The 20223-nt window shown below is 50.8% G+C and overlaps 1 protein-coding gene across 2 annotated transcripts in view; it reads right to left on the bottom strand.

Moving 5' to 3' along the window:
- The window catches only part of dab2 (DAB adaptor protein 2), a 61604-nt gene extending 43963 nt beyond the window's left edge, over positions 1 to 17641 (bottom strand). Inside the window, exon 1 of one of the 2 annotated variants that reach the window (XM_033018502.1) lies at positions 17430 to 17641. The gene's annotated coding sequence lies outside the window, so the exon portion shown is untranslated. The remainder of the gene's footprint in view (positions 1 to 17429) is intronic. The other variant, XM_033018501.1, reaches the window with a different exon arrangement.
- Between the last annotated feature and the right edge of the window lie 2582 nt (positions 17642 to 20223).

Raw genomic sequence — 20223 nt, forward strand, 5'->3', positions numbered from 1 at the left:
TAAATTATAGGTTTGAAACCGTGGGGGGGGGGGGGGGGGGGGGGGTTGGAGCAGTATTGCTGCATCACCCTTCAGGAATAAGTGGATGGTTTTACAAAACTACATATTGCCAGATCACAGGGTCAGTTATAGGGCAAGGGATAGAGTCATGATCAGACTGAAGAAGGGTCTCGACCCGAAACCTCAACCATTCCTTCTCGCCAGAGACGTTGCCTGATTCGCTGAGTTACTCCAGCATTTTTTGCCTGATTTGCCAAATACTTTGTCTCAGTCCACCGAAGGCCTGCTGGATCTTCTGGTTCCTAACCAGTTTTCATTCCTGTTCGCGTACTGACCTTTCTGTCCTGGGCCACCTCCACAACTAGAGCAAGGCCACACACAAACTGGAGGAACAGCACCTTATTCTGCTTGGGTAACTTACAACCCCTACAATATGAACATTGAATTCTCTTGGGCAATCACCTTCACCCCTCCAGATGCCAGGGTCTGCCATCTCATAGTTTAGGTTAGTTTAGATACAGCGCGGAAACAGGCCCTTCGGCCCACCGGGTCCGTGCCGACCAGCGATCCCCGCACATTAACACCATCCCACATCCACGAGGGACAGTTTTTACATTTACCAAGCCAATTAACCTACAAACCTGCACGTCTTTGGAGTGTGGGAGGAAGCCGAAGATCTCGGATGAAACCCAGGCAGGTCACGTGGAGAACGTACAAACTCCCTACAGACAGCACCCGCAGTCGGGATCGAATCCGGGTATCCGGTGCTGCATTCGCTGTAAGGCAGCAACTCTACCGCTGCACCACCGTGACCGCCCGTCACCTTCCTGTCACCGTTCTTCCCCCAACCCCCATACATCTTAATCAAAGCACTGGGGGCTCACCAGAGGTCCACTCCTGCACTGCTCAATATCTCGGACGGTAGTGAGCACTGGCTGTCTTTCGCCAGTTAGGGCATCAAGCATACTGTTGGGATATTATGATACAGATGTAGAAGATGTTGGTGAGGCTGCATTTGGGAGTATTGAGTTGAGTTTTGGTCGCCGTGCTACAGGAAAGCTGGAAAGAGCGCAGAGAAGATTTGAGGATGTTGCCAGGACTAGATGGCAGGCTAGGACGTCATCACTTGGAGCCCAGGAGGCAGTCTTAGAGGTGGATAAAATCATGAAGGGAGTAGATAGGGTGAACGCAGTCTCTTCCCCAACATTACAAAGAAACATAGACAATAGGTGCAGGAGGAAGCCTTTCCGCCCTTTGAGCCAGCACGGCCTTTCATTGTGATCATGGCTGATCGTCCCCAATCAATAACCCGTGCCTGCCTTCTCCCCATGTTTGGTCACCATGCTACGGGAAGGATGTTGCAGGAAATCCCAACATCCAGGATCGGGAGCAGCTTCTTCCCAACAACCATCAAGCTCTTAAACACGGATCCAAACAGTGAACTACGATCCACCTTGGTGACATTGAAGACTTCAGGCTTTTATGTTGCACCTATTTTGTTTCAGGTTATTGAACTTTTGTTACTTATGTCATCTATGCGTACCGTGCTTGCTGACCCGTTACGCTGCCGCAAGTACGGATTCCATTGTTGTTTTCAGTATAAGAGTCAAGAGTGTTTTATCGTCATGTGTCCCAGATAGAACAATGACATTCTTACTTACAGCAGCACAACACAATATGTAAATGTAGTACACTGTAAACAATATGATGCTTTCAAGAGTGAGCTGGATAGGGCTCTTATAAATAGCGGAGTCAGGGAGAAGGCAGGAACGGGGTACTGATTGGGGATGATCAACCATGATCACATTGAATGGCGGTGCTGACTCGAATGGCCGAATGGCCTACTCCTGCACTTATTGTCTATTATAAATGTGAGAAAAATTGTGACGCTGCATGCCACCTCCCCCCCCCCCCCCCACAACCGCACGTTGGGGGAACAGACCCAAGGGGTCTGCACTTGGTCTAGTATATATATATATACATATACACACACATGTATGTGAGTGTGTATATATATATATATGTATATATGTGTGTGTGTATATACACACACACACACACACACAATAAAACAAACAATAATAGTGCATTAATGACAATAGTCTATGTATTTCATAGCTTATTGGAGGTTGCAGTGTTTAATAGCCAAATGGCTGTAGGGAAGAAGTTGTCTGGACGTTAGTTGTTAGGCTCCTGTACGAGTGCGTGGCCAGGGTGGTGTGGGTCCCTGATGATGCTGCCTGCCTTTTTGAGGCAGCGACTTCGATAAATCCCTTCGATGGTGGGGAGGTCAGAGCCGGCGATGGACCGGGCAGTGTTGACAACTTTTTGCAGTTTTCTCCGCTCCTGGGCGTTCAAGTTGCCAAACCGGGCGGTGAAGCAACCCGTCAATATGCTCTCTACTGTACACCTGTAGATGTTCAGGTATGTCCTCTCTAACATACCAATGATGCACTTGCTTTGAGGCTGGGACTATTTCTCTTCGGAGCGTAGGAGGCTGAGGGGCGACTTTTGGTGTCGAAGATAACGAGGGACATGGATAAAGTGGACGGATACTTGATTATTAAGGGTGTCAAAGGTTACGGGGAGAATGTGGTTGAGAGGGAAAGGCAGATCAGCTATGACTGAATTGGGGAGTAGACTTGATGGGTCGAATGGCTTAATTTTGCTCTTGCGACTTGTGACCATGCAGTTTTTGACAGCCCAGGGTAGAGGACTCAAACCTCTCAACGGTACAATGCAATTACTTGAAAACTGAAGGCTCTAATCTACAAAACACACACACACACACACGAGAGGACACAGGAGGTTCAAGTCCACCGTAGGTTACCCCAGTAACCACTCTGTCCGGTTGTACATTAACAACAGGCTAAATGTGCAGCTTGGACTGAATCCTTGTATTCGAGGGTAGCCATTGTCCAAGTCTGGCACCCAACACCCTATGCCTCATCTACGCCAGTCACACCCGCCTGTGTTTGGCCCACATCCCTCTCAACTTTTCCTATGCACCCTCAAGGGCCCCAAACCTTGTCATTTGAACTACCTCCCCTGGCAGCAAGTTCCATACACACACCATCCTCTGAAAATATTGCCCCTCGGGTTCCAAATCAATATATTCCCCTCAGCTCAAACGATCTGATTAGGTGCTGGAAGGTGGTACATGTTTACTAGAACATCAAATAAACAGAACAGTTCAGGAACAGGCCCTTCAGCCCTCAATGTCTGTGCTGTAAATTATTCCAAGTTAAACCAATCTCACCTCCCAGATCCATATCTCTCCGTTCCCTGCATATCCACAAGTCTCAATCATCATCATCATTGTTGAAAACATCAACAGGCACGGTGCCTTACAATGCTGCGTACGACAGTGATCGCAACTTCTACTGAAGTGTGGATGGCCATTCACACATCACCCAACATCCAACGTCACAGAATTAGTGTGAACGGGAGATCGATGGTTGACGTGGACTCATTCATCAATATCCCTCCTGGGATAAATACAGTTCTATTGTATCGTAAGGGCCCATTCCCATGCTGCATCTCAGATGTAAACTCAAAAGGTTCCATTGCTAATCTAGACCAAGTCATTCATTGAATATTAAAGTGGCTGAAATTATTCATTTCTCAAAATAAAGTGGTGCAGCGGCAGAGATGCTGCCGCACAGCACCAGAGACCCGGGTTCAATCCCAACCATGGGTGCTAACTTTGTGTGGAGTTTGCACGTTCTCCCCGTAACCTGCGTGGGTTTCCTCCGGGCGCTCCCACATCCCAAAGACGTGCAGGTTTGTAGGTTAATGGATTTCTGTAAACTGTCCCTGGTGTGTAGGGCAGAACTAGGGTACACAGGTGACTGCTGGTCGGCAAGGACACATGTGGGCCAAAGGGCCTGTCTCCACGCTGACTCTCCAGACCAAAATATTTACGACCAGGTAGACAAAATTAAACAAAGTTTACGCACACCGATTTCAGAAGTTGACTTTCATTGAGAAGTCGATCACTGGATTAGTTACAGCAGCGGAAAGCTGAACACACCAGGTTAAACAAATCCACTGTGCAATGAAGGGCCGAGAACAGGCCCTTCGGCCCACAGTGTCCGTGCTGAACACGATACTAACCTCCTCTGCCTGCACATGATCCATGAGCCTATCTAAAAAGCTTCCTAAATATTACTATCTGCATCTTCCACCAGCCTCGGCGAGAAATTATAGAATTGAAATTCCAGAGAACACGTCGTTTGAGGAAAACATCACATAGGCGAATGGGCCATGGCTGGGGTTACAAGACGCAGGAAATCAAACGTTTAATAGTTGGAGGCAAGCGCCAAAATTCTATAAACAGCTCCAAAGTGGAGGTTATTTTAAACTGTGGAATGCAACATCCCAAAGTGGCGCAGCGGTAGAGTTGCTGCCTCACAGCGCCAGAGACCCGGGTTCAATCCTGAAAGCATCCAGAGAACCTGCCTCCACCGCCCTCTGAGGCAGAGAATTCCACAGACTCACCACTCTCTGTGAGGAAAAAGTGTTTCCTCGTCTCCGTTCTAAATGGCTTACTCCTTATTCTTAAACTGTGGCCCCTGGTTCTGGACTACCCAAACATCAGGAACATGTTTCCTGCCTCTAGCGTGTCCAAACCCTTAACAATCTTATATGTTTCAATGAGATACCCTCTCATCCTTCTAAACTCCAGAGAGTACAAGCCCAGCTGCTCCATTCTCTCAGCATATGACAGTCCCGCCATCCCGGGAACTAACCTTGTAGCACGGTCAGCGCGGACACGGTGGGCCGAAGGGCCTGTTTCCACGCCAAATCTCTAAACTAAACCCTAGGTTGTACAAGTTAATGATTGGTAGTTTAAGAACATTTGGTAGCCAATTGATTATGAAAGAGATTCAATTGATACTGAACCATGTCTTTGAATCTAAACAGAGCAAAAACCACAAAGGCCTTGGCAAAGTTGGACTGGGAGAAAGTACAACATCATCAAGAATGGCTTATTTATAGTTGCAAGTCATGAAGCTTTGAAGCCAGAATAGTACTTGGATAGTATGCCAGAAAACAGCTGGAGTCCCAGGATCACATTGCATTAGAGGTGAATATGTCAAAGAACAGCAAAACAAGGATCGGGGAAGTTCAGAAGTCAAAGGATGACGAACGATGAACAAAACACAGCTTCCAAAGACCTCACGAGGCAAGAAAAAGGAGACCTTAGTACCTTCACAAGGTGTTCCTTGAAGTGTCCACAGGTCTAGAACAAGCGATCACCACAAAATTAATGGGTTCAGTGTAAATAAGCAGATCAGGAAATCCCTATGGTTAGGGCTGAAGGATCCCGACCCAAAACATCACGTCCATGTTCTCCAGAGATGCTGCCCGATCCGCTGAGTTTAGTTTGGAGATCACAGCACGGAAACAGGCCCTTCGGCCCACCGAGTCCACACTGACCAGCGATCCCCACACATTAACACTATCCTACACACACTAGGGACAATTTAAATTTATACCAAGCCAATTAGCCTACAACCCTGTGCGTCTTTGGAATGTGGGAGGGAACCGAAGATCGGAACAAACCCCACGCGGTCGCGAGGAGAACGTAAAACTCCGCACAGACAGCACCTGTAGTCGGGATGGATCCCAGGTCTCTGGCGCTGTGATGAGTCTGTCCCACTTAGCTGTTTTTTCAGGCTACTGCCGGCAACACACACACACACACACACACACACACACACACACACATCACTTTCTTCACCAGCCAGTTATGCAGGCGGGGGACAGGGCAAGCGGGGACGCGCTGTCTGAGTGAAATTCACACTATGCAAAGCCAATGTGATACAGGCACACACCGCGATGAACAGGAAGGTTGGCGCTGGAATTAAGATGGGGTCACGTAAGTCCTTTAAAAGAGGAGGTGAAGGTGGGGGAAGGGAAAGAAGGGGGTGAAAAGGGGGGGGAAGAGAAGGGGTGGGTGGAGAGAAGGCGGGGAGGCGAGAGAAGGGGGCGGGAGAGAGGGGGGGGAGAGAAGGGAGGGGAGAGAGAATTGGGGGGGAGAGAAGGGGGGGAGAGAATGGGGCGGGGAGTGAGAAGGGGGGGGAGAGAAGGGGGGAGAGAAGGGGGGGATGTCGAGAGAACTGGGGGGGGAGAGAAGGCGGGGGGAGAGACTGGGAGAGAGAAGGGCGGGGGGAGAAGGGGGGGGGAGAAGGGGGGGAGAGAAGGGGGGGAGAGAAGGGGGGGGAGAGAAGGGGGGGGAGGAGTAAGGTGGGGGAGAGAAGGGGGGAGAGAAGGGGGGGAGAGAAGGGGGGGAGAGAATGGGGGTGAGGAAAGAAGGGGGGGGGAGAAAGGGGGGGGGAGAGAAGTGGGGGGTGGAGAGAAGGGGGGGGGAGAGAAGGGGGGGGAGAGAATGGGGGGGAGTGAAGGGGGGGAGAGAAGGGGAGAAACAAGGGGAGAGAAGGGGGGGAGAGAAGGGGGGGAGAGAAGGGGGGGGAGAGAAGGGGGGGGTGAGAGAAGGGGGGGAGAGAAGGGGGGGGAGAGAAGGGGGGAGAGAAGGGGGGATAGAAGGGGGGGAGAGAAGGGGGGGGAGAAGGAGTGGAGGGGAGAGAAGGGGGGGAGAGAAGGGGGGGAGAGGGGGGGAGAGAAGGGGTGGGGGAGGAGAGAGAAGGGGGGGAGGAGAGAGAAGGGGGGGAGAGAAGGGGGGGGAAGAGAAGGGGGGGGGGAGAAGGGGGGAAGAAAGGGGGGGGGGGAAGGGGAGAGAAGGGGGGGAGAGAAGGGGCTGTTGTACCACAGCAGAGTGACACTGGTACAACATCAGACAATATCTCAAAAGGTCGATCAGGCAGGAGACAAATGACCCGTTCTGTTTTCTATTTCCAACGTAAAAGTTACACAGGTTCCCAGAGCAACAGACCGGCAAGTGACATTCAGATCCACAGCCGAGATATTGTGGAGAATAACTCCAGTGTCCACAAAGCCCCTGTGTAATTTAGGATTCCGACTGGCTTAGTAGACCATGGTATATCAACGTGTTCTCCAAGATGCGATAATCATTTAGACTACATGCTCTGTACAAGCTGCATCAGGCTTTTCCACACAAAGCACTTGAGAAGAGATTCCCCAATGACAGTCTCATCCTGAGAGAGAGAGAGAGAGAGAAAGAGAGAGAGAGACACACACACACACTCCCAATCAGACAAGGATCAAGGATTCCCTAACTGCTCAGAGGATGATGCCGACAATTGTCACGGTGGCACAGTGGCAGAGTCGCTGCCTTCCAGCGCTTACAGCACCGGAGACCCGGGTTCGATCCCGACCATGGGTGCTGTCTGTATGGAGTTTGTACGTTCTCCCCGCGACCTGCGTGGGTTTTATCCAAGATCTTTGCTTTCCTCCCACAATCCAAAGACGTACAGGTTTGTAGGTTAGTTCATGGCTTGGTGCAAATGTAAATTGTCCCCAGTCTGTGCAGGATATTGTTAATATGCAGGGATCGCTGGTCGGCGCGGACTCAAAGGGCTGAAGGGCCTCTCTCCGCGCTGTATCTCTAAACTAAACTAAATCCACACCTTTTGCCTGTGATACAGCCATGGAGAAGCTTCACTGGAGCCTCTGTATCTGCCAAAGGGAATAGCCTTAGTACAGCACAGGCCCTTCAGCCCACAATGTCTGTGCTGCACATAATGCCAAGACCAACCGTGGTCAGGTATTGAGTGTTGTGTTCAGTTCCGGGCACCATGTTATAGAAAATATGTTGTCAAGCTAGAAAGGGTGCGGAGAAGATTTACGAGGATGTTGCCAGGACTCGAGGGTCTGAGCTGTAGGGAGAGGTTGAGTCGGCTGGGACTCTATTCCTTGGAGCGTAGGATGATGAGGGGTGATCTTATAGAGGTGTAAAAATTCATGAGAGGAATAGATCAGGTAGATGCACAGAGTCTCTTGCCCAGAGTAGGGGAATCGAGGACCAGAGGACAGGTTAAAAGTGAGGGGGGGAGGGGTGGGTGGGTGGGGGGAAGGATTTAATAGGAACCCAAGGGATAATTTTTCACACAAAGGGTGGTGGGTGTATGGAACAAGCTGCCGGAGGAGGTGGTTGAGGCAGGGACTACCCCAACGTTTAAGAAACAGCTAGACAGGTACATGGATAGGATAGATTCAAGAGACATTTATTTGTCACATGCACCAATTGGTACAGTGAAATTTGTGGTCACCATACAGCCATACGAATAAAATAAAGAGCACAACACATGATAGACTTTAACATAGACATCCCCACACAGCGGAATCAAAGTTTCCCACTGTGAGGGAAGGCACCAAAGTTCAGTCCTCCTCCTCATTGGTGGGATATGGGCCAAACGCAGGGTGGGTGGGTCTAGTGTAGATGGGACATGTTGGCCGGTGTGGGCAAGTTGGGCTGAAGGGCCTGTTTGTTTATGCTGCACGACTGGCTCGATTAACAACTCTGAACTGCCTGCACAAAATCCACGTCCCTCCTTGTCCTGCATATCCATAAATGTCTAAAAGGGCACTCTCGTATCTGGCTCCACCATCAGCCCCGGCACTGTGTTCACAGCTGTTCACCCTCCAAAAATATTTGTCCCGCACATGTCCTTTAAACTTTTCCCATCTCACCTGCAACTATGCCCTCTAGTCTGAGATGTCCACCAAGGGAAAAGAGGTTCTGACAGTCTCCGGATGCCTACGAGCCACCCCAGTAAACCAACTGCCCGTCCTCGCTGGCATCGCCCCGGCCAACATCAGACGAGAAGCAGCCACGCTGGCCCTCTCTCGAAAGGCACAGACCAGTGACTCCCACCTCCTCCATCAGACCGTCACAGAGACACCGCGACGTTTGCGCCTCGAGTCACGGCGCCCCTTTGCCACGCAAGCCCAAGAGCTGCTCTGCACAACACCAGCTGACGCTTCCAGGGCCGCCTGGGTCAAGGCGAGATGGAGAGACCAGTGGAAGTCAGCGGAACCATTCAGGCTACACCATTACATCAATGACCCCATGGACGTCCCTGGCCAGGACCTGCCTCGAAAGCAGTGGACAACCCTCAACCGCATGAGGACAGGCGTCGGACGCTATGGAGTAGTGATGAAGAGGTGGGGCCTCGTGGACAGCGCCTCCTGCGAGTGTGGGGACCCAACACAGACAGTGGAGCACATAGTCACCAGTTACCCCAAACACCGGTTGGCCACCGAATGGTGGACGAGGTCTGTTTGACCTGAACGATGAAACGTTGGCCTCGCTCGCTCGCCTCAACGGAGCTGCTTGTCTAAAAGACATGTGACAGAAGAAGAAGACTGTCTCCCACATTTATGCCTCTCAATTGTATAAACTATCTGGTCTCCCCTCAGTCTATGATACTCCAGAGCAAAAGATCCAACTCCCCTAGTTAATACCTTCCAATCCAGGCAGCATCCTGGTAGACCACCTCTGCACCCTCTCCAAAACCACATTGGTCGACTAGAATCACTCCCAATATACAACACAAATCAAAGAGTCATCTTACAGCATGGAAACTGGCCCTTCAGCCCATCTACACTAGTCCCACCTGCCTGTGTTTGGCCCACATCCCTCTAAACCTGTCCTACCCATGTACCCATCTATGCGTTTCTTAAGCGTTGCAATAGTCCCTGCCTCATTTACCTCCTCGGGCAGCTCGTTCCATACACCCACCACCCTTTATGTGAAAAAGTTACTCTTCAGATTCCTATTAAATCTTTCCCCCTTCACCTTAAACCCATGTCCTCTGGTCCTTGATTCCCCTAATCTGGGCAAGACTCTGCGCATCTACCTGATCTATTCCTCTCATGATCTTGTACACCTCTATAAGATCTCCCCTCAACCTCCTGCACTCCATGGAATAGAGACCCAGCCTACTCAACCTCTCCCTATAGCTCACACCCTCTAGTCCTGGCAGCATCCTCGTAAATCTTCTCCGCACCCTTTCCAGCTTGACAACATATTTTCCTATAACACGGTGCCCAGAACTGAACACAATACTCTAAACGCGGCCTCACCGGTGTTTCATGCAATTGTGACACGACCTCCCAAATCCTGGCCAATGTGCCAGAAGCCTTTTGGATCACCTTATCTACCTGTGATGACACTTACAAGGAACTATGAGATTCCATGTGCTGTCACAGCTGAACGCACTGGTGACGGGCCCACTCATCAATGGACTAATAGGCATGCCCCAGGCAAGAGGTCTTTCTTATTGACTACAAGAAACAAGAGGGATGCCCTCTCCAGGAAACCTTGGTGCCGAGATTGTTAGTTAGTCCTAGTCTATCTTAATGCAACCTGGCCAGCCAAATTCCTCCAGCACTTTATGTTCTACTCAAGGTTCCAGCATCTGCAGTTCCTCGTGCCTTTAGACAGGTTAACCCAGACCAGGAATGAGTGGGTGAACACACGATGAGCGTTTGTCGGCACTGGGTCTGTACTAGCTGGAGTTTAGAAGGATGAGTGGGGGGGGGGGGGACCTCATTGAAACTTACCGAATAGTGAAAGGCCTGGATAGAGTGGATGTGGAGAGGATGTTTCCACTAGTGGGAGAGTCTAGGACCAGAGGTCACAGCCTCAGAATAACAGGACGTTCCTTTGGAAAGGAAATTAGGAATTTCTCTAGTCAGAGGGTGGTGAATCTGTGGAATTCATTGCCACAGACGGCTGTGGAGGCCAAGTCATTAAGGCAGAGACTGACAAATTCTTGACTAGTGCGGGTGTGAGGGGTTATGGAGAGAAGGCAGGAGAATGGAGCTGAGAAGAAAAGATAGATCAGCCACAATTGAATGGCGGAGCAACTGAGTTGGCCAAATGGCCTAATTCTGCCCCTATAACTTATGAACAGCACAGGAACAGGAACAGGCCCTTCTGCCCACAATGTCTGTGCCGAACATGATGCCAAGACTAACTTGTGTGTCTGCACGAAGTCCATATCCTTCCATACCCTGCATATCCATACACTGACCTGAAAGCCTGTTAAATGACATTATAATATCAGCTTCCACCAGACCCAGGAGTGCCACCCTCTAAAAATATGTCCCGCAAATTTACTTAAAAACTTTTCCCCCTCTCATCTAACACCTATGCCCTGCGGTATTTGATATTTCCATTCAGGGAAAAAAAGTCTCCCCTCACTTTCCAGCGCTCCGTTCAGAAAACAATCCGTTTAGTTCAAAGTCACGTGTACTGAGGAACAGTGCGAAACCTTTTTGTTGCGTGCTATCCAATCAGTGGAAAGGCAACACATGATTACAACTTAGCCGTCCACAGTGTACAGACACAGGTTGAAGTGAATAACTGTACTTAGTGCAACATAAAGTCCGATTAAGGATAGTCCAATGAGGTAGATGGGAGGTCAGGACCGCTCTCTAGTTGGTGAGAGGATGATTCAGTTGCCTGATAACAGCTGTGAAGAAACTGTGATGGAAAAAACTGCAGATGCTGGTTCAAATCAAAGGTAGACACAAAATGCTGGAGTAACTCAGCCTGAAGAAGGGTCTCGACCCGAAACGTCACCCATTCCTTCTCTCCAGAGATGCTGCCTGTCCCGTTGAGTTATGCCCCTGTCCCAGTTAGGAAACCTCTGGAGATTTTGCACCCCACCCAAGGTTTCCGTGCGGTTCCCGGAGGTTTTTGTCAGTCTCCCTACCTGCTTCCACTACCTGCAACCTCCGGCAACCACCTGCAACCTCCAGGAACCGCATGGAAATCTCGGGTGGGGCGCTAAGTCTCCAGAGGTTTCCGTTCAGGTTTCCTAAGTGGGACAGGGGCATAACTCCAGCGTTTTGTGTCTACCTTGAAAAGAAACTGTCATTGAATCTAGAGGTACACAAAAATGCTGGAGAAACTCAGCGGGTGCAGCAGCATCTATGGAGGGAAGGAAATAGGTGACGTTTCGGGCCAAAACCCTTCTTCAGACTGATGGGGGGTGGGGGGGAGAAGGAAGGAAAAAGGGAGGAGGAGGAGCCCGAGGGCGGGGGGATGGGAGGAGACAGCTCGAGGGTTAAGGAAGGGGAGGAGACAGCAAGGGCTAGCAAAACTGGGAGAATTCAATGTTCATGCCAACCCAGGCGGAATATGAGGTGCTGTTCCTCCAATTTCCGGTGTTGCTCACTCTGGCAATGGAGGAGACCCAGGACAGAGAGGTCAGATTGGGAACCTGAATTGGGAACCTGAATCTAGAGGTGTGGGTTTTCACACTTCTGTCCCTCTTGCCCGATGGGAGAGGGGAGAAGAGGGAGTGACGGGGGGCGGGGGGTGAGGCAGGCCCTTGGACTATGTGCAACCTCCCCCTGTAGCTAATTCCCCCAAATCCAGGCATCATCCGGGTAAATGGAAGATGGAGACTACAGGAGGTGCGGTGCAAAGTTGGGGATCAAGATGAAATATTTAGCAATAATGTTAGGATTTGCTGAAAAGCAGCATGTTGAAGCATTCTCTAGAGTCATAACATCAGGGGGTGGAATGCAACACAAGATAAATGCCTCAATGTCGGCTGCCGAGGTCAATGCGAACAGCGAGGTCACCAAGTCTCGATGGTCATTTGTTGCTGTAATCAACAGCCAGGCAAGATTTAATCTCCCAGCTCTTAACAGAAGTGAAGATAAAGCAGGCAGCAGATCAATGCTTGCCTCAATGCACGGCTGCCCAGTCATGTTGGAACATGCTGGTTACTTATTTAACTGACATTAGCACAGAGGAGACGCACTGATTGAAACAGGAGGGATCGTGGCCAAGGCACTGGGGCTGCGGGGACTTTAACCTCAGCTCTGTACGCGCTCCACAGCTCGCAGTCTACCAGAGGCACTTCCAACGCAAACCCATTGCACTCCACCAGACTGGAGACACACCGCCAGTCCGACAGACCACCGCCATCCCACCTACACCTCACGGCCTCTTGCCATTCCTCAGCTTTCTAAAAGGCTGAAAGGGCACAGAGTGCTGGAGTAACTCAGCGGGTCAGGCAGCATCTGTGGAGAACATGGATAGGTGACGTTTCACAGAGTGCTGGAGTAACTCAGCGGGTCAGGCAGCATCTCAGGAGCGGGTCGAGTTACTCCAGCAGTTTCTGTTTTATGCAAGATTACAGCATGTGATTGTGTTATTGTGTGTCCAGTCCCATTAAGATGGAGGGGGGTTGGTGTGGTGGAACTAACCTCCACACAACTTGGACTGGGAAGAAGAGCTCATTCTGCTGGGTAGCCTATTACCCCTGCCACTGCCTCACGGCACCAGGTGCTGTCCGTGTGGAGTTTGCACGTTCTCCCGGTGACGTTCTCCCTGTCACCGCGTGGGTTACCCAGAGTGGCCTCTGTAAATTGCCCCTAGTGTGTAGGGAGTGGATGAGAAAGTGGGATAACATAGAACTAGTGCGAACCAGTCATCGCTGGTCAGTGTGGACTCAATGGGCCGAAGGGCCTGTTTCCATGGCTGTATCTCCAGACGCGAAACCCATGAACATTGAATTTGTCAATTTCAGTTCACCCTCAAATTTCTTCCCACTCATCCAGTTTCTTTCCCCTCTATCCATCCACTTATCCACCCACCCCTCTCCTCTTCTTTCCCCGCCCACCATCCCTCCCTCCGGTTCCACATTTCATGCCTCACCTCCAGATTCCACCCACTCCCTTTCGACGACACACGGACATCACCTCCTGCTGCGATTACCACCCCCACCCAACTCATGTCCCCATCAACCCCTCCTCACCAGAGCCACCTCCTCCATCAGTCTGAAGAAAGGGTCCCAACTTGGCATCAAGTTGGGAAAAGGGGAAGTACAACGGGATCTGGGGGGGGCTTGTACATCAGTCTATGAAAGTAAGCGTGCAGGTACAGCAGGCAGTGAAGAAAGCGAATGGCATGTTGGCCTTTATAACAAGAGGAATCAAATATAGGAGCAAAGAGGTCCTTCTGCAGTTATACCACACCTGGAGTATTGTATACAGTTTTAGTCCCCTAATCTGAGGAAGGACATTCTTGCTATTGAGGGAGTGCAGCGTAGGTTTACAAGGTTAATTGGTGGGATGGCAGGACTGTCATATGCTGAGAGAATGGAGCAGCTGGGCTTGTACACTCTGGAGTTTAGAAGGATGAGAGGATATCTTATTGAAACATATAAGATTGTTAAGGGTTTGGACACGCTAGAGGCATGAAACATGTTCCCGATGTTGGGGGAGTCCAGAACCAGGGGCCACAGTTTAAGAATAAGGAGTAAGCCATTTAGAACGGAGACACTTTTTCTCACTAAATAGCAGTCACAGACTCTGAGGTGAGTGTGGAATTCTCTGCCTGTGTGGAGTGTGGAGGCAGGTTCTCTGGATGCTTTCAAGAGAGAGCTAGATAGGGCCCTTAAAAATAGCGGAGTCAGGGGATATAGGGAGAAGGCAGAAACGGGGTACTGATTGGGGATGATCAGCAATGATCACATTGAATGGCGGTGCTGGCTCGAAGGGCCGAATGGCCTACTCCTGCACCTATTGTCTATTGTCTATAACCCAAGACACCATCAGCCCATTCCCTGCACCAGATGCTGCCTGACCCGCCAAGTTCCTCCTGCACTTTGTTCAAGCTCAAGATCCCAGCATCGGTTGCCTCTTGCATCTCCAAATGACTGCTATTTCACTGCTGCACAGGTTTAGTTTAGAGATACAGTGTGGAAACAGGCCCTTCGGCCCACCGAGTCCGTGCTGACCCGGGATTACCCCAGACACCAGCACTATCCTACACACACTAGTGACAATTTACCATTTTTACCGCAGCCCATTCACCTACAAACCTGCACGCCTTTGGAGGAAAGCGGAGATCCCGGAGAAAACCCACGCCGGTCACATGAAGAGCAGACAAATTTCATACAGACAGCCTCCAGAGTCATGATGGAACTCAGGTCTCTGGCGCTGTGAGGCAGCAACTCTACCGCTCCCTCCAGGTTAGAGACGGACTAGTCAGGAGCAAAGTTAAAAAGATGTCCACAGTTTTCGTTGTAGAGACGTTGTAGGAACTCAGTCTTCAAAACTGGCTCTGAAAACCACAGGGTCATTGTACAGATCCAGAGTTAGCTAGCACAGGGCTGAATGGCCCCGGTGTAATACAACAGGTACAGGCCATTCGGTACAGCAGGCAGTGAAAAAAGCTAATGGCATGTTGGCCTTTATAACAAGAGGAGTCGAGTATAGGAGCAAAGAGGTCCTTCTGCAGTTGTACAGAGCCCTAGTGTGACCACACCTGGAGTATTGTGTGCAGTTTTGGTCCCCAAATTTGAGGAAGGACATTCTTGCTATTGAGGGAGTGCAGCGTTGGTTTACAAGGTTAATTCCCGGGATGGCGGGACTGTCATATGCTGAGAGAATGGAGCGGTTGGGCTTGTATACTCTGGAGTTTAGAAGGTGAGAAGGGATCTCATTGAAACATATAAGATTGTTCAGGGTTTGGACACACTAGAGGCAGGAAACATGTTCCTGATGTTGGGGGAGTCCTGAATCAGGGGCCACGGTTTAAGAATAAGGGGTAAGCCATTTAGAACGGAGACGAGGAAACACTTTTCTCACAGAGAGTGGTGAGTCTGTGGAATTCTCTGCCTCAGAGGGCGGTGGAGGCCAGTTCTCTGGATACTTTCAAGAGAGAGCTAGATAGGGCTCTTAAAGATAGCGGAGTCAGGGGATATGGGGAGAAGGCAGGAACGGGTAACTGATTGGGGATGATCAGCCATGATCACATTGAATGGCGGTGCTGGCTAAAAGGGCCGAATGGCCTACTCCTGCACCTATTGTCTATTGTCCCACAATGTCCATGCCCAGCCTGTTGCTAAGTTAAACTAACGTCATCTACCTGCATGTAATCCATATCCATGTGCCTGTCTAAAAGCCTCTTAAACACCACTATCGTATCTGCCTCCACCACCACCACCCCTGGCAGCGCGTTTCAGGCACCCACCACCCTCTGTGTAAAAAAAACTTGCCCCGCACATCTCCTTTCAACTTTGCCCCTCTCACCCGAAGGATTTGCCCTCGAGCATGTTATTTCCACACCAGCGGGAACAAGGTTAGTGTGGAAACAGGCCCTTCGACCCAACTTGCCCACACCGGCCAACATGTCCCATCTACACTAGTCCCACCTGCCCGCGCTTGGTCCATATCTCTCCAGACCTGTCCCATCCATGTACCTGTCCAAATGTTTCTTAAACATTAAGATAGTCCCAGCCTCAACTACCTCCTCTGGCAGCTCGTTCCATACACGCACCACCGTATGTGTGGAAAAAGTTGCTGCTGAGGTTTCTATTAAATCTTTCACCCCCCCCCCCCCCTCTCACCTGAAACCTATCTGACCCTCTATCACCATGTTTACCTCAACTCAAGAACAAATCCCATCTGCTGGGGTGGTCATTAAGGGGGAGCTTTTCCTAGCCCCCTGTAGCCCTCCCCAAGGGAAGTTTGTAATGGGGAGACAAGAGCTCAAAGCAAGACAGGGTATAAGGAATATGACCCGGACAGACGTGGAGAGAGAGAGGGAGAGACAGAGAGAGGGGGGCACTCATTATAGAATGAGGGCAATAAATAACCGCGGATACACAGTCAACAACAGGCCACAGCTGATGTCGGCGTTAAGCCCTCTCGCTCCACCCGCTACCACATCTAACTCTGCTCACAGTACAGAGCAAGGCAAGGCTGCAGTGGGTGGCAGTGGGAGAGGGAGAAGGGGGGAGAGAGAGAAAAGGAGGGGGGTAGAGAGAGAAGGGGAGGGAGAGAGAGAGAGGGGGGGGAGATAGAGAGAAGGGGGAGAAAGAGAAGGGTGGAGGGAGGGAGAAAGAAGGGTGGGGGGGAGAGAGAGAAGGGGGAGAGAGACGGGGGGGGGAGCGAAAATGGGGAGGAGAGAGAAAATGGGGGGGAGAGAGAGAGAAAGTGGGGGGGAGAGAGAGAGAGAGAGAGAAAAGGGGGAGAGGGAGAGAGAAGGGAGAGAGGGGGAGAGGGAGAGAGGGAGGGGGGAGAGAGAAGGGGAGAGGTGGTGAGAGAGAGAAGGGGGAGAGATAGAGAGAAGGAGAGAGAGAAGGGGAGAGAGAGAGAAGGAGAGAGAGAGAGAAGGGGAGAGAGAGGGAAGGAGAGGGAGAAAGAGAGAAGGGGAGAGGGAGAGAAAGAGTGTGGGGAGAGAGGAGAGAGAGAAGGGGAGAGAGAGAATGGGAGAGAGAGAAGGGGGGAGAGAGAAGGAGAGAGAGAGAAGGGGGAGAGGTGGAAGGGGAGAGAGAGAGGGAAGGAGAGAGAGAGTGTGGGGAGAGATAGAAGGGGAAGGAGAGTGGGAGCGAGGAGAGGGAGAAGGGGGAGAGAGGGAAGGAGAGAGAGAGAAGGGGAGAGAGAAGGGGAGAAGGGTAGAGAGAGAGAGGGGGAGAATGAGAGGGGGGGGGGGGGGGGGGGGGGGGGGGGGAGAAGTTGTGGAAACTCACCGGTGACCAGGCAGGGTGGTGGCGCCGGCCCCATGACACATGTCCCCCCTGCCCTGGTGTCCTGCAAGGCACCGAGGCGGGTTCGATCCCGGGTCTGGTCGGGGAGGCAAGAACCGTTGTCTGTTCTCGGGTAGAAGTTCGCTTCTGATCAGATCAGATGCTGGCGGCTTGGCTGGAATGCGCCGTCAGTCTGTGGGCTGGAGCACAGCCCCCTTTTTGCTTTCCCCCACCCACCTTCCTTCCTTCCCAGGCCATTAACCCTCTGCTCGCCTCCCGTCTCACCCCTCCTCTCCCAATACCCCCCCAACACACACACAGGTCCGTGGCTGGACCCCCTCCCTTGGCCACACTGTGAAGCCCACCAGAGAAAAAGTCGAAAAACCACACCATGGGACATGTTCCCCTCCGGGTGCCTGCACGTTGGTCCCTAGAGAAATCCAGCAGGAGGCCATTCGGCCCACCCCCCTCCCCCCTTCTTCGTTGACTTAGGAAAGGAATTCCTGACCTTTCCACAAGGGGTCAGGACAGACCCTCCATCCAGGATCTCCCCACAAGTCATTGTTTTCTTTTTACAAACTCTTTGGAAAACTTCACAAACTTGGGCAAAAAGTTTTTTTTTCAAAAAGGAAGATAGACAGATTGCTGGAGTAACTCAGCGGGACAGATAGGATCTCTGGAGAGAAGGAATGGGTCGAGACCCTCCTTCAGACTTTAAAAAAAAAAAAGAGAGCATTTTAAAATTCACAGCATGGAAACCAGATCCCTCGGCCCGCCGAGTCCACAACAACCATCCCGTTCACACTAGTTCTATGCTATTCCACTTTCTCATCCAGTCCCTACACACTAGGGGCAATTTACAGTGGGTGGCGCAGCGGTAGAGTTGCTGCCTCACAGTGCCGGAGACCCGGGTTCCATCCTGACTACGGGTGCTGTCTGTACGGAGTTTGCACGTTCTCCCCGTGACCTGCGTGGGTTTTCTACGGGTGCTCCGGTTTCCTCCCACACTAAAAAGACGTACGAGGATTTGCAGGTTAATAGGCTTGGTATAGGTGTAAATGTTCCCTAGTGTGTGTCGGATAGTGTAAGTGTGCGGGGATCGCTGGTCGGTGCGGACTCGGTGGGCCCCAAGGGCCTATATCTGTAAAACAAACACTAAAACTCAACTAAAGGACCTATTAGCCTACAAACCCGCGTGTCTTTGAGATCATGGCAAATCTCTTTGGCCCCATTTCCAACTTCAGGACTTGAAACGTCCCCCATTCCTTCTGTCCTGAGATGCTGCCTGTCCCGCTGAGTTACTCCAGCATTTTGTGTCTGTCTCAGGATATCCTTCACTGGATAAAGAAAGCTGGAAAGGTGGAGGGTTTAGGACAGGAAGGTTTTAGGTGGTTACAAGACAGATAGTTGGACAACTAACCCCCTGAGTTACTCCAGCACTATGTCTTTTGTAAACCAGCATCTGCATTTCCTCATTGCATATGCATAGCTCCTGTTTAAAAGGACGAGAGGGAATCTCATTGAAACATATAAGATTGTTAAGTATTTGGACGCGCTGGAGGCAGGAAACATGCTCCCGATGTTGGGGGAGTCCAGAACCAGGGGCCACACACAGTTTAAGAATAAGGGGTAAGCCATTTAGAACGGAGACGAGGAAACACTTTTTCTCACAGAGAGTGGTGAGTCTGTGGAATTCTCTGCCTCAGAGGGCGGTGGAGTCCGGTTCTCTGGATGCTTTCAAGAGAGAACTAGATAGGGCTCTTAAAGATAGCGGAGTCAGGGGATATGGGGAGAAGGCAGGAACGGGTTACTGATTGGGGATGATCAGCCATGATCACATTGAATGGCGGTGCTGGCTCGAAGGGCCGAATGGCCTACTCTTGCACCTATTGTCTATTGCCTATTGTCTATTGTCACTAGTCCCAACCTTTGTACTCAATCCCATTCCCAATGTAGTTTAGTTTATTATTAACACGTGTACCGAGGTACAGTGAGAAGCTTTTTTTGTTGTGTGCTATCCAGTCAGTGGAAAGATTATGCATGATTACAATCCAGCCTCCCACAGTGTACAGATACAAGATAAAGGGAATAACGTTTAGTGCAAGATAAAGTCCGATTAACGAAGAGTCTTGATCCGAAAGGCGTAGTCTTGGCGATCGCTTCGCCCAGCACCTCCGCTCGTTTCGCAATAAGCAACTCCCCCATCCATTCCGAATCCGACCTTTCTGTCCTGGGCCTCCTCCATGGCCAGAGTGAGGCCCAGCACAAATTGGAGGAGCAGCACCTCATATTTCGCTTGGGCAGTTTACACCCCAGCGGTGTGAACATTGGCTTCTCCAATTTCAGGTAGTCCCTGCTTTCTCCCTCCTTCCCCTCCCCAGCTCCCCCACAGCCCACAGTCTTGGCCTCTTCCTTTCATCTTCCTGCCCCTCATCACCACCACATTGGGTCTCGATCCGAAACATTACCTATTCCTTCGCTCCATAGATGCTGCCTCACCCGTTGAGTTTCCCCAGCATTTTTGTCTAGTCTCGATCCGAAACGCCACCCATTTCTTTAATCCAGAGATGCTGCCTGTCCCGCTGAGTTATTCCAACATTTTGTGTCTATCACCGTTTAAAGATAGTCTGAGACTCGCCAGTAAGGTGGGTTGGAGGTCAGGACCGCTCTCCAGTTGGCCAGATGATACTTCATGAAGGGGCAAATATTCTCAAGAATTCGGAGAGCCCGGACAAAATGGAAAATAGTTGCAGGATACCATTAAAATCCAGTTAACAAATCTCCAAGGTTCTCGTGT

The sequence above is a fragment of the Amblyraja radiata genome, chromosome 3 (assembly GCF_010909765.2).
Source record: "Amblyraja radiata isolate CabotCenter1 chromosome 3, sAmbRad1.1.pri, whole genome shotgun sequence".
NCBI lineage: Eukaryota > Metazoa > Chordata > Chondrichthyes > Rajiformes > Rajidae > Amblyraja > Amblyraja radiata.